The sequence below is a fragment of the Mercenaria mercenaria genome, chromosome 13 (assembly GCF_021730395.1).
Source record: "Mercenaria mercenaria strain notata chromosome 13, MADL_Memer_1, whole genome shotgun sequence".
Classification (NCBI taxonomy): Eukaryota; Metazoa; Mollusca; class Bivalvia; order Venerida; family Veneridae; genus Mercenaria; species Mercenaria mercenaria.
The window spans coordinates 11,379,777-11,393,557 of NC_069373.1; positions in this window are offsets into that span (position 1 = coordinate 11,379,777).

The following is a 13,781-nucleotide window of genomic DNA, read 5'->3' on the forward strand; positions in this document are numbered from 1 at the left end:
GTTGCGTGTGTTCAATTTTGTAGGAAAGTCAGAAGTCTTTGACTACACAGTTCGGTTAATTAAGAATCCTATAGATAATGAAATGAATTTGTTCAGACAGAAAACGTTTGCAGTTCAAATTTGTTTTTTTAGATAACACATTACATATATTTTGCAAGCCTTTATGTTGTTTAAAGCAATAAAACTCAGTATTAACTTATATTTTCCTGCGTAAATGACTGGACATTTATATAATCCAAATTTTAATATATATCATGTAGCATGTACATTGTTAAGAAATGTGCATTACTATATATATAATAAATTGACAGTTTGAAGTACTTCTATACGTCTGTAAACTGTACCATATCTATATAAGACTCACATATTTTTGTCTGCTTTATATCAGGCAGAACATTTGCAAAATAGTTTACACATTATTATGCTTCTAACTTTTAAAATGGACAGGCGTAATTTGTTTTATTTTAAAAATACATACATATGCGTTCAAATGTATTTAAGGCAATATTATAGGTAAGTGTGTGGTGCAAGAAACACTAATTTGTATATCAGTCGTTATTAGATATAACTGAGAAATATTGGTGAACTGTAACGCGTAATTTCATTAAAGTGTCTCAAGGGGATGAGGAGCGCTGGTGTGCAGAAGATTGTGTCTACAGACAGACAGACAACCTGAAACCAGTATACCCATCTTACAACCTTGTTGTTCGGGGGCTACAATAATCCGCATTCTATTCGTAGAGACAAGGGAGAACAAATTTATTCAAGTTTATAACAACTACGCATGATCCAACGTGCACTATATTATGGATGCTGAACAAGTTCCTACTGAAAAGTGTGAAATGACATGTTATGAGTATATGCTAAAACTACACATTTTACTATACACGACATATATCATATAGGCAATTCATAAACGAGCCGCGCCATGAGAAAACCAACATAGGTGCTTTGCGACCAGCATGGGTCCAGACCAGCCTGCACATCTGCGCAGTCTGGTCAGGATCCATGCTGTTCGCCGACGGTTTCTGTAATTGCAATAAGCTTTGAAAGCGAACAGCATGGATCCTGACCTGACTGCGCGGATGCGCCGGCTGGTCAGGATCCATGCTTGTCGCAAAGCCACTGTGTTGGTTTTCTCATGGCGCGACTCAGATAATATTAACATTATGTAAATAATACGGTGACCAAGTATTTCAACATACTGAATAAATAAATATTATTACATGAGTACCTATAAATAGTAACAAATTTGTGCTGAAAAATATCCCATTATCGCATTGCGTCATGCATTATCACATTATCATAATAAGCCCCGGGGCCATTATCGATAATGGCCCTGGCGTTAGCGCGGGAAATTAACGTTCGTAAACAGAAATGACGTCATCGCGTTTCGTGGAGGTAAAACAGCGAATATTTCCGTTTTATTTTATCATCTTGAGCGTAACATCGTGTATTCTTCGTGAAATATCGTATTTTTATCCCTAAATTATGGAATAAGCAAGAAAATACAACTATCCAGATATTTGATTTTATTATACCTCACTTTTGTCTACAATGGTAAAATCCCATTACCCGAAAAGGAGATATTTTGACTATCAGAAACATTTTCAGTCTTTTTGACACGTGACCAAGCGAAAGTGACTGTCAGGTCATGTGACCGCGCTGATATTTTGAATGTCATATAAGGGCAAATAACTGCTTCAGGTTTTTAGCCATATGATTGCGTCCCTTGTACACAGTGTCATATTGTAATGACGTCGCTATTCAGTGTGTACACAACTGATTACCGCGCTAAAGATGAAACTGTTGAATTAAATGAACCAGAAACATTTTTAAAACTTTTTTATGTGTTTAGTTTTGTTCGGTATAATAAAATAAATACCATATGGCAGCGTGTGTGACATTGATATTGTCAACCCTCGGAACAGAATGTCACCACTCGGCTATCGCCTCGGGTGACATTCTGCCCTCGGGTTGACAATATCAATGTCACACACGCTGCCATATGGTATTTATATATTATACAGTTAATAGACTCTTATACAAATAATATAGAAACTGAAAAGCTGAAATTTATTGTTCCAGAAGATGCAAGTACCCATAGAAATGACACAAAAATACATTTCTTACTATATTATAGGTAAACATGTAATAAACAGGTAAATACATGGGAGAGCGGTGCCTTTGAGTGATAATGGCCCTGAAAGAAGATAATAGCCCTCGGGCTAAAGCCCTCAGGCTATTATCACCTTGCCAGTGCCATTATCACTCAAAGGCACCGCTCTCCCATTTATTAACCTATACTTAAAGCGCATTACGTTTTTTGGTGTCTGAACAATTTGATCCGATGTATAAAATACCTGAAGATTCAATCAATGATGTAGGTAGTTTAGATCAATATTCTACGTTATTATTTTCCAATTAAAATAGAAAAAGTGGAAACTCAGGTACATAGTTAGATTCAGACGTCATTTAGATAGCCTAGCATGATAAAGTATCACGCTGTTTAAACTTCAAACACTATCAATCACTTTGATGCATGCAATAGTCTTTTAACTCCCACATTTTTTTATGGTGACGTCTAATTTGTTCTATCAAGTAACTTTATCTGATACTTCAAGAAACAGTCAACAGTCTGTATATATTAGTCTCTATCAGCTATGTCTAAAATATAGCGGCGAAATTTAATTTAGTTTAAAATATCTGAATTTGGTAGCGAATGAAAATAATAAGCAGTTAAAATATTCATTAATGTGCTTATAAACATTTAAGGTTGTATCAACGATATAATTACGTATTTCACTACGATTCTTATTCTGTAAACAATGACCCAAGTTTGTTTTCGGCCAATGCTACCTGGTTCTGGCCAAAGAATTAGACTAAGATACTATGACCTTTGCACTGAAATATGCGCATACTTTTTAATAAATTGGGCATACTTTGAAATACACTCAGATGGTATTGAATGCAGTTCTGCACTAATACAATACACTGGTATGTAATACAATTCCGTTCTTACATAATACACTCGCATGGTATGTAGTACCATTCCGTTCTAATATAATACACTCACATGGTATGTAACACAATTCTGTACCAAGTTATATCACTGTTATAAAAATTGAACCCTGATATACATTTGTTTGTTAGCACACGATCTCAGGGGAAAACGTTAACGACTTTGCGTCATCAGAAAATCACGGTGAGAGATGTAACGAAAAATACCATTACATGTTGTATAAGTTGATAAGCAATTACAGGGTGTCAACGGCGCCCAATTCGTTTTACAAACATATATAGTGTTTACACATGCGCAGACGGAAATGACGTCCGTCGCTTTAGACACGCAGCACAGAGACTGATATTAAAACAGTAAGCCTGCGGTCGATTTTCACCTTTTATTTAACACAAAATGCTATATAACGACGATTCCCCCGTTGACTTCACCTTGTAATTAAAAGTGTGTATGTTGTAAGGTAATTAATGAACTGGTACGCTATTAACGTGAATTAAGTGGACAAGAAATTCTATACGGGATAAATAGTTTCCCTTCTCTAGTTGAATAATAATTTTATTTTTTAAAGATTAAAAGAAAAGTCGAAACGAAGTTAATGGTACTAACAAACAATAAAAATTTGTTAAGATGTTATTCTTAATTTAGATGAAGTGTTTCAGTGACCTTGCTCAAAATAATATCAGCGAAACAAACAGAAAAATGTACATTTATTCTCATTCAATATTTTAATGTCTAACCATAATTGTGTTTTTGTTAACATATGATTTTATAATGATATACCAAGACTGCTGCTTGTTCATAGTATTGCAAATACAATGTTGATGGATAAATAGGGGAAAAAACATCGTGTCTTTTATAAGTATGTCTTCATTCGGATGTGACCTCTAGCTCATTTGTTTGTTTGTTTTGGGTTTAACGCCGTTTTTCAACAGTATTTCAGTCATGTATAGTGGACGCAACTTGACCCCGAAGGTTGACCTTTGCATTATAATACATAATGAAGCACAACCTATTATTGAAAAGGAGTGTACGTAAAACACGAGCTGCAGGAGAAAAATGAAATATAAATTTGTGTAAATATAAATTAGTGTATTTGAAGGTTTAACTGATCAAATGTAAGTATATATACTTTGATACTGCACTGTATACAAACTAATTCCATATAAATATACACGGCTAACCTAAGCATCCTTGATTTCTATAATGAAATAATCGATATGAATAATCAGCCTAAGGTCAACCATCGCGGTCAAATTGCGACTACTATAACGGCGGGCAGTTAACCTAACCAGTGTTCCTGGATTCTGTACCAGTACAAACCTGTTCTCCGCAAGTAACTGCCAACTTCCCCACATGAATTATCAGAGGTGGAGGACTAATGATTTCAGACACAATGTCGTTTATCAAAAAGTCACGGAGAACATGCGCCCCGCCCGAGGATCGAACTCGCGACCCCGCGATCCGTAGACCAACGCTCTTACCTACTGAGCTAAGCGGGCGGGCTCCGACCTCTTGCTCAGGTTTTACTGCAGTAACAAAGCAGTGAAAGGTAGTATAAATCTCCAACACATCGGTCAGTACTACAATAGCGACGTAGGAATATATCATATTCTAACACGATCCTATTCATTTTCCTGTTAAACAAAGAAGGCAGAAAACAGTGAATTACTATACAACAAATCACTGTTCTGACGTAACAATTATTACGTCATGGCGTCAAACGGCATAGCGGCGCGCTGGAAAAGAAACCGATTGAGAACGGGCAAATATTTAATGCATGTCATCAAGGATGTACTTAAAAATCCTTTGTAACGTGTTAGAATCGAAATAATATATCTCATTTAGTGATTTGCTCTTGAATAAATCATTGTTTGTCGTTCAGATGCGTATTATTATATCAAAAATTCCTTCGCATCTGAACTCCAAACAATGATTTATGTAAAGGAGAAAAGCCGAAAACTGTCCATTATGTGAAAGAATGGACAAATCGAGGCGCAACGCGCCGAGATTGTCCATTCTTTCACATAATGGATAGTTTGAGGCCTTTCTCTGACTTAAAACACGGTCCTCACGAAAAAATCAAGATTGTCGTGATATTATATAATGTCTCTAATATTGTCCTCTTTGAGGCAAAGACAAATCATTGATTTGTGTCTCTGTGCTAAATAAAAATACCAAGTCAAATGGAATTTAAATTAGATTGCATATAAATGTTTATTGCAATTAAAGGTTTTTAAACACTAATGATATTCAGTGCTGATTCTTAGGAAAGTTTCGAACATATCTCGTTTTGTCATATTTATGAATGATTTGAAGTGCCTTTACAAAAAGTAAAATTAAACTTGGCCTTATGATGTATGTATTAATAGTTGCCCATGCTTTGTTCGTGCTAAGTTTGCAGTTTTATATAAATCAAGTAATTTAATAAATGACGGGTCCAGGTGAAGACATTCTAAAATGTATGTATATGTATTTTATATCGTTATTAGAAAACAATCGTTCTTATCTCGTAATTACGAGATATTCTTTCAATTTTATTAGAAAAAAATTACTCGTATCACATGAGATCTTTACTCGTTATGACTCATATGTCGTTAATATTTCGTTGTTAAAATAAATAGCACCGTTATTGCAAGACAATTGTACTCAAGTTCAACGTAGTTCATTACGGCCAAATTTTCTGGTAATACCGAAATGTGCAGTAAAACTTTAGGGAAATTGACGTTGTTTTTTGTCTTTGTAGTAGAAAAGTGAAATTGCACATTTCTGGGTAGGACTGCAACAAATGTCAGTTATGTTACAAATTTAACCAATTTTACATGAACACTGCATGAGAAAGATATGTCTGCAGCATTTGAAAAAGAAAGGAAAATTATGTGTTTTAGCTCGACTATTCAAAGAATAGGTGGAGCTATTGGACTCCAGTTTGTTTAATTCTGCCCACTGTTTTCTTGTTTAGGGCACAGCCATTATTCTATCTGGGGACTATACGCCACTTTTCATGGATTTGCACTCTGTGCATCATTGAAGGTTCCATGTGCACCGTCGTATGAATACATCTGCGAATGTCTAAATTACATTCTGGTACTTATAACATGTGTAAATGTTGAGTTCTGCTCAACCCGGGGCTAGAGGGCGTGGACGGTAGCTTGCACTTCCACTACCGTCCATGAACAGGCACAATCAGACCGAGCCTGCCACATTTGCGGTTATGTCGTGTTAGGCGACCTGTGGTTTTCCACTTTTTTATTTCATCCCTGTGTCGATGTCCGCGTCGGCGTCCCGATTTGGTTAAGTTTTTGTAAGAAAGCTGGTATCTCAGTAACCACTTGTGGGATTGGATTGAAACTTCACACACTTATTTACTGTGATAAATTGACTTACACTGCACCGGTTCCATAACTCTGTTTCGTATAATTTTTTATTAAGGTTTTATATGTAAGCTGGTATTTCAGTACCTACTAATGGAAATGGATTGAAACGTCACGCACTTGTTCATTGCGATGATCTGACATGCATTACTCATGTTCCATAACTCTACTTTGCATTTTTACAAAAGTATGCCATTTTTTCGACTAAACAGTTGTTGATTAATTTTTTTGTATGCAAGCTGATATCTCAGTACCCACTAATGGGAATGGATTGAAACCTGCACATTTGTCCATTGTCATGAGCTGATATACTTTGTACAGGTTCAATAACCCTTTTTGCAATCTTACGAAAGTATGCCCCCTTTTCGACTTAAATATTCATTCAGTTGACAAGGCTGTTGAATAGTCGAGCGTTGCTTTACTCCGACAGCTCTTGTTTTTACATAACGTTGCCTGTTTTTATCTATTTTTGACTGAAAATGCCATACCAGGTGTATATCTGCGATACATTTCTATTGCGATTTAGGAGTACACAAAGAGAACATTATTACTTTCTAACGGTTGAAGATTTAAACTAACATTCTGTAATTACTTTTGGCACACTGTTTGATTTTCATTTGACTGATAATTTGTGGGGCGATTTAGGTTAAAGTCATACGTTCCTCTTCAGGTTTTTTTATTGCAATTACAAGTTCTGTAAAACGTTGTAGTTTAAATTTCGAAACTTTCGAATTTCTTAGGTTAATGTACTCACACCTCTCAACGCACATGGTTGTTACTATACCTGTCCATTATTAACCTGTACCTGTCCATTCTTAAAGTATCCATTATTTTAAGAATGGACAGTTACAGGTTAATAATGGACAGGTATAGTAAAATAATCGTGTGTATAGAACGGTGTCGGTACAATAACCTATATAGTAGACAAAACTAACAAAGGATTGCATCACAACCGTGTTTTAATCAACGACAAATCACTGGATGAGATACATTGTATATTATTTCTTAAATAAAACATGAAGCAAAGACAAGTAAAACGTTGCAGAAATATATATTAATATTTCTGTTATTGTTATTATGCAATGTTTTGTTATTCATATTGTTAACCCTATTTTATTTATTATTGTATGTTTGACTTTCTCGTTGTAAATGCCATTATTAATATTTTACAATTAAGTATATAGAGGATATTTGTTTGTTTTGAGTGAATATGGAATATATCTCGCTAAGAAGTGGGAAAATTTCAAATATTAATGTGAAAATTTTCTCACTTCGAGGTGAGATATATTCCATATTCACGAAAAAATCAAACAAATTTTCTTTTTATTTTATGCTCAATTACGTTGAGATGTGCATTTTGCAACAATTTTTAATCTTAGCGCGGGAAACAGACGCGCGTAACCAGACATGACGTCAGATGTGTTGAGACGTTAGAAAGACGCACACAACATAAAGATCCATTTTTTCTTTTCTTTTTTTTTTTTTTTTGCTGCATAACGTTATGAAATTCACATGAAGTAAAATAATTTGAACCGAGAAATATACTATAAAGAACAAAGTGTAACTACAATTTTCATCCTGTTTTAAGCAAATAATTTAAAATTCATACACAATGTATGAGGGGGCGGAGCTATATCTCCCACAGTGTGAAAATATATATTTCATATTTTCACAGTGTGAGTGATGAGAAATAAAAATATTTAACTGATAGAATACAGTATTTCATTTGTAAGCATAAAATAATGTTGCATTTATTATTATTAATCAGTGTATCGTTATTGTTACTCTAAATATTGTGTTTCCCTTTTTTACCCTCAAAATGAGAGAACGACAGTACCAGCTTTATTTATTTTCTTTGTATCATACAGTGACAAATGCAGTGTGAAAAAAAAAACGACAGAACGACATAGCCGATAACGACGTCTTAAAACTTACTTCTTGTCGTTTTGTCGGTGTGGCGTTAGTTCTGTCTCGCTCAGTTTTCGTTCTGTCGTCCCAACAGGGAGCGTTACACAAAACAATAACGAACGCGGAATGTACCTGACAGTCGTTTCGTACATGATAAGCCAAATGAAATAAAAAAATCTTGTAATAAAGGTGAAAACCCAAATGCTTAAAATCTCAACATCCATGAAAAGAGTAACGAGATTTAAAATAACCATTAAAAGGCACGGAATAGCAAGCTTTACATTTACACAAACAAAAATGAAGAATAACAATCACTAACATAATACATCAATTGACTTTTATCATAAGGTTGATTAGAAACAGAAAATTACAATAACGAAATATGTAATAACAATGACAACTTTGCAATAAGAATAGAATATCGAAAATAAGTATCAAACCTACCAGTTAGAACAACAGTAATGAAATTACAAGAAGAAGGTCGAAAATACAAATAGAATAACATTAAATAGAATAATAACAATGTTTTCAAAATGAATAACAAAGCAGCTGTAAACACATCGATACATTTTGTATTTGCAACGTTTGAAATGCCATACTTTTGTCTTATTTTTACTAAAAATACATGAGGGTTTACCTAGCAGATTTGTAGTGGCTTTTTAGAAAAACAGAAATAGAATTATAGCCATTATAGCCCTGGTGTATCACTAAATAAAATCTTACGAAGATCCTTTAAAACATAGAACAAATAATAGATGCCGAATCGATATATGCATGTAAAATAATAGCTGCCGAATCGATATATGCATTAGCAGACTGAAAATGTATTATCTTTAACATCATCGATTTTCGTATTCAACAAATTACTTTCCCCTAGACCCAATTAATGTAATAAGCTCATTCTAGGATTTACATTTGCGTCCTTCTAGGGAATAGGATTTTGTTACTTATCACAGCACACAAGTTTCAAATTTTTATGTTTGTATAAATGATCAGTTATATAAACATATTATAAGATTCTTTCACTGGTTATAGGTGCAGATGGGAATTTCCGGCCTCGAGGGTAACTGTTTAGGCGGTAACGAGGTTCCTACCGAGTTACCGCCTGAACAGTTACCCGAGAGCCGGATATTCCTATCTGCACCTATAACCAGTGACAGAATCTTTTTCTTGCATACCGGTATCAAGATATAAAAATAAAAATAAAATCAGTCGAACGGCTTTCGTTTTAGAACTATTTCTTATAGCAGCGTATTTAAACAAAGCGCGGGAAACCAACGTCCGTAAACAGGAAAGACGTCATGACGTTTCAAAGACAAATAACAATGTTTAGTTCCGGTTTTGTTTTATCAGTTGCAGCGTAACGTTATGAATTTTTGATAAAATAACGTGTTTTGAATCGAGAAATATACTATCAAGAACAAAGAGGAACTGCCGAGGTACTGGATTTTTATTCCGTTTTTCGAAATAAAATACAAATAACTACATAAATCTTCTACAGATAAGTAGTTCGTAATACGTCATTTAAAGCATGAGAGTCATCTTACACCCCGGGGTGTAAGATGGATTTTTCCAGCACCGGTAAAAATACTGGAAATCCCCGTCTGGTATGCAAGAATAACATGGTGTCTTACTGCTATAAAGGGCCACTGATGAACTTTAGTAAGCTCTAATAAACACCTTCTGTAATCAGTGATAAGTAGATGGATATGAAATTAGTAATAGCAAGACATCGTTATTCTGTAAATGAAGTTTTTCTTCTTTATATACTATTTTACCACATAGTCTGGTATAGGAGAAATAAAGTGTTTTAACCCAAAACGATAAAAACATAATTTTGATATAAGTATGATAAAATGTTTATTCGCCTGGATGGGGATGTACCTCGCAAAACATCTCGTCGGATCTATATTCTCAATTAATCAGAATTGCAAGAGCAAGCGTGTAGTCGTGTTGAAAACCTGATCAATATAAATAAACTTTATTACCAAAACACATTTTATTATATATTTTACCACCGGAATTAGTTGTTTACAGACTTATAATGCATTTTGAAGACACATCTCTGACAACACATATCAAAGCATGAACTAAAGTATCGTAAGATGTGACTGACGGCACGAATGGTTGACACCATGGCAGGCAGACCTATCTGCCCAGTCGAACTATGCTGCTCTGATATTGTCTTCTGACATGTTTCGTCGCCCATGAATAGTACTTCTCTTCTTCCTCCGCTTTCTGCAATCGAGTTCTTGCGCGTATGGTTCTTTAGCTCTCCTTTTATATATTTTTACACAAGCATTTTTGTGTGTTACATATCTTGTTTTTTGTTAAAATTACGTGTTTGAGGGATTCAAATCGCGGGAAAAGTTTTATTATTACACTGTTAACTTTATAATGTGATTTGACCTCCAATCACTTTAAACGCCCAAATGTATTTTATATCTAGATGGTAACTACGTAACCAAAATTTATTGTGTATTACAAAGTAGTCAGTTGTAATTGTTACTCACTAAGCCCCTAATTAATTAATTGTAATAGTGTATAGGTCTTATGTTGTTATGTATACCAGGTCGCAGTCTTGTTTTACTGCTTTAAAGTTTCAGTGTCATTCACATACATTTATAACAGTTCTAAGACAAAAAAAACCTACTACATTACATGACTTCCATCGTTGATTTGAAATGAAAATTGATATGTATTTTTAGATACAATATTCTTCTATATCAAGGAAGCTAATTCGTCGAGATGATTTGCTGACATATAGTAATAGCATCTTTTTTATTCTACCCTCTGCGCTCTTAAATATTTTGGCGTGATATCACTGACATAATCTGCTGCTAGTCGCAGAAACGAGATTGATGTTAAAGCTGTCCGATTTAAATCGAATTTCTACGAAGGATAGACTTGGGATCTTAAAAAAAAATGCTGGATCGGATCATAAAATGAGAAAGCAAATGAGTAAGGAGCGATTTATCTAGAAACATACCGGGGCCGTGAATAGATGATAAATTGGTCTAAGACATTGCTGAGATATTTTATGAGTTGTATTCCGAAAGATAGAATTTACATGAAACATGTAAATTGTATCAAGAATTCTAATTCTAAGAGTATTGATTTTAAACATTGTATATACAGACATAAAATTCGTGCATTTGTCGGAAAATAACAAAAATATCAAACGAAGTTCTCACTGAATAATTGTACTAAACCCACCGACAAATAGAGGTATGTAAAAAAAGGAAAAGAGTAATATAATACTAGTATAATTGATTTGTACGCATATTTAAAAAGCTGTCCAACGAGGTCACTACTTGGTAAATATAGTTACTCGAAGCAGGATTCGTGACGCTAAATGATTGTTCACTAACCTAGACGCAGGTATTTATTCAAAGACAAAGTACTTATCGGCCAATATGACAGTAAACATTTGCTTAGCTGATTATAAATTCAAGTGTGGTTATATTTTTGGTCCTTTATGATTATGAAGTTCATTGAGTTTTGTACCTGTACCTGTGTAATAGAGGGCCGCATACACCAGCCACTGTACCTGTGTAATAGAGGACCGCATACGCCAGCCACTGTACCTGTATAATAGAGGGCCGCATACACCAGCCACTATACCTGTGTAATAGAGGGCCGCATACACCAGCCACTGTACCTGTGTAATAGAGGGCCGCATACACCAGCCACTGTACCTGTATAATAGAGGGCCGCATACACCACGGAGGTTCAGTAAACATATTTTTTGCATTGCGTTCAAAATTCTCAAATGCTTCTGGTAAATTCGTCTTGGTGAAGAAATAGCTTCTAATCCCATACTTTTGTTTTATTAGTGTTCAGATAATGTTAAACTTGTCACTGCTCTAGTCTACTCATGATATCATGTTTTGTGACACCATGTTTAGATATTATACTCATAGGTATTATCATAAAATGGTGAGATACAATCTTTATATTTAGTGACAATGGATTTATTTTTGGTCAAGTCTCACTCCATATACAATTATACAATGCTTGTTGCATACCAATGCTAAATTTCATTTTCATTTATTGGCAAATCGGCATTACAAATGCCTTTGATTGCTTACAATATGCTTTATCAATATGGTGAAGACATACATGTTCAAAATTATATGATACATATATACTAACAAAATATAACATTTTAATAAGACATAATACTGTGCATTCACAAAATTCAACTTGAATAAAATAAAAATCCAGGAAGCAATTAGATCTTTAAGAGTTTGTTCTCGAAATTTAAATGAACATTCAGCTTACGCAAATATATATATAAAACCATGACCTTTTCGCAATTCCTATTAAATACCTCTATATATAGAAATATCTATCACCAGACGCATCAGCAGCAGCACCTATATCTAAATGCACAACGCATCATTAGAAACCACAAAAACATCTTTCTAATGTGAAAAGTATTGTAATGTTTGAAAAGAAAGAAATACGTGTAACAAACAGGTATTGTATTTAGTAAACAACGTAACCGATTATTTCTGTACCCGTACAGTCACTGCTTTATTTAGCAACGTGTTTTGAAAAAAAAATCAAAATGAATACATAGTGAATTTTCAAGCAGTATCTCCAAAGGAATTAACATTGAAGAAAGTACACAAACACTTTCTAAATGAAATACATATTCAAATAGAAAAAGTGGAAACTTCACAGGCCGCTCAACACGACAAAAACAAAATTGTTGCAGGCTTGGTTTGATTGAGCCTGTTCATGGACGGTAGTGGAAATGCCCCGGGTTGAGCAGAACCCAACATTTACACATGTTAAAAGTACAAAAAGCAATTTAGAGACATCCGCAGATGTATTCAAACGGCGATGAACATGGAACCTTCAATGATACACGGGTTGTAGCGTGTAATTTCATGAAAAGCGGCGTTTGGTCCCCAGATAAAGTAATGGATTTAACAATAACTGTTGAATAGTAATAATATTTTTAATAGCTGTGGCAATGTTTTTATAATAGAGTTCAGTGTAAGCGGTGTTGCACTTTTATTGAAGATGGTGGAAGTATCAACAAATGATTAAAGAATACTGTAACTTTGATGACGAATTTGTAGACGAGATACTTACCACAGACGTTAATGAACAAATGGCTTTTAATATAGTGAAATAAAATGTATAGTCCGTGTACTTGTTTCTGAGATATTTGCACATGATTAAAACGATCCAAAGATTTCAAGTTGATCTTGATACATTGTTTTTTTTGAATTATTTAACGTGTCAGATTTTTAAATATCATATTGTAACTTAGAAAGTAAATTATGAGGTTGTTGTAATAAATTTTCCCACGGTTTGCCATTAATTCATAAATTGATTTTCATTTCCGTACGCCGCATTCAAGCTTTATTCCACTTTATCAGAATAAATGACTTCAGGTATATCAAACGTGCATATTACATTAAGACTTCCTTAGAATGAAGCAAGACAAAGAAAAATGGCTACCATTT